Below are 1,798 nucleotides of genomic sequence, written 5' to 3' on the forward strand. Positions count from 1 at the left end.
TAAATCATTATTTTTCTTTTTAAAATCTGCTTGATTAGCCTTGATTTTATTTTCTTGTGGTTGCTTCATGATTCCTTACAAAAGTGAAGAAAATTATTGTACAGAAAATGTCCATAGACACTGGGAAAACGTAATTTAGCCTCTGCTTTAAACTTCTGGTTCCACCTGCCAGTGGGCTGAATGGCTCTGACAGTTTGATCCTCTTTCCTTTTCCTGGCTTCTCCTTGCTGGATACTGCAATAACAGAAAAAAAACAGCTCAGATACAAATAGCCGGAGAAAATAGAAAACAGTAAGAAACAGACTGAGAAGTTGAATGTTGCCACCTCTGGTTACCTAAGGAAAAAACGTGTATTTTACTAATGAACTCCTTCGTGTAAGAAGGGATTTGTCAGCTTGCAACATGTGTTTTCTTTTCATCTCTATCCATTCTTCTCATTTTAAATAGTTTCAAAAATCTATGCAATTTAACCTATATGCCTCAAGAAATTATTATTTTTAGCCTAAAGGAAAAACTCCTGCTGCCTTGATCTCACTACAGAATTGATCTTTTACCAAAACAGTTTGAATTAAATGCAAGCTATCTTATATGCCCCTCTGCCTTAACAGTTCCTGTTAGAGGTGCCAATTTGTTTTTCTGACGTCTTTGAAATGTGCTAGAAAGTTCTGGGTTTTTTCCTCTTCTTTCCTTTATTTTTGATAAATTTTTCTTGCAAATAGGATGCATTTTTTTCCGTAATGACGATACAGGAGTTTATTATTCATGAATGTTTAACAGCTGGTATAGATACCATGTACGTGAATCATAGGTACTGTGCCTTAAAATTCACAATGTCATTTATATTATGAGGATCGCTTTGTATACATCATTTGGAGATTTGCTCTTCTGTAATCAAAAAGCTTTTCTTTGAGCATACTTTTTCTTTAATGCATTACAGTATAGAGTAGCACTTGTGGATTCTACTAAAAATGGTTATTTCTATTTCATTACATAATATATAAATTATCCTATTTAGTAAGTTATCCCGATTTTAATAAGTGTCAGGAATGGAAGTCTCATTAATTTTTCTTTTTGTTTTAGTCCATGTGGTGGAAAATACCTTTTCTCATCTTTTCTTGCACTATATTTCAGGTGGCTCTTTCATCATTGATACTATCTCAAAAGAATAATGTCATCATAAGTGTAGATAAGGAAGTTGAAATACATTGAACACTGATATTGGTTACCTGGTTTCAAAACATAATTTATATTTTCTATGAAAGAAAGATAGATAGAGATAACAGAGGGGGAATGTCACAATGCCAATCACCCGCTCCTTGCAAAAATTAAATTTGATTCATAGTGTGAATTTTTCTCCTTTGAAGAAAATGTTCTGATGTGTCCAAATTTTCAAAGAAAAATTTTTGATCCCCTTGACAACATGGGAAGTACATTATCTAGGGATGATTTTTTGTCTCTAGGCATATAAAGCTGTCAAAAGTGAGAAAACATATTGTTTATGTATTTTCTATTAATTTATGTATGCTTCCCTTCTCTAAGAACAGCACAGACCCTTGTAAGTTTTCCGTAGACAACAATGTGCTCATAGGCATAATGCCAGAGAAATGTCAGGGAGATTAGGGAAAGGAGAGCCCTAGCTCCTATACATTTAAAACAGATACTTTTTAAATTGTTTTTTTCCTTGATTCCTTCCTTTCTTAAGTAGGAAATAAACATGATAAAAAAATAAGTGAGATTTTTTCCCCAGAGGAAATGCAGGCTATGACTCAAATGCTTATTTTTAATAGAGTTAGACTTT

The 1,798-nt window shown here is 32.9% G+C and overlaps 1 protein-coding gene across 1 annotated transcript in view; it reads left to right on the forward strand.

The window, feature by feature from the left end:
* The window catches only part of PCDH15 (protocadherin-related 15), a 493,462-nt gene that overhangs the window by 177,929 nt on the left and 313,735 nt on the right, over positions 1–1,798 (forward strand). The window lies entirely within an intron of this gene.

Source organism: Propithecus coquereli, unplaced genomic scaffold (assembly GCF_000956105.1).
Source record: "Propithecus coquereli isolate 6110/MARCELLA unplaced genomic scaffold, Pcoq_1.0 Scaffold675, whole genome shotgun sequence".
Classification (NCBI taxonomy): Eukaryota; Metazoa; Chordata; class Mammalia; order Primates; family Indriidae; genus Propithecus; species Propithecus coquereli.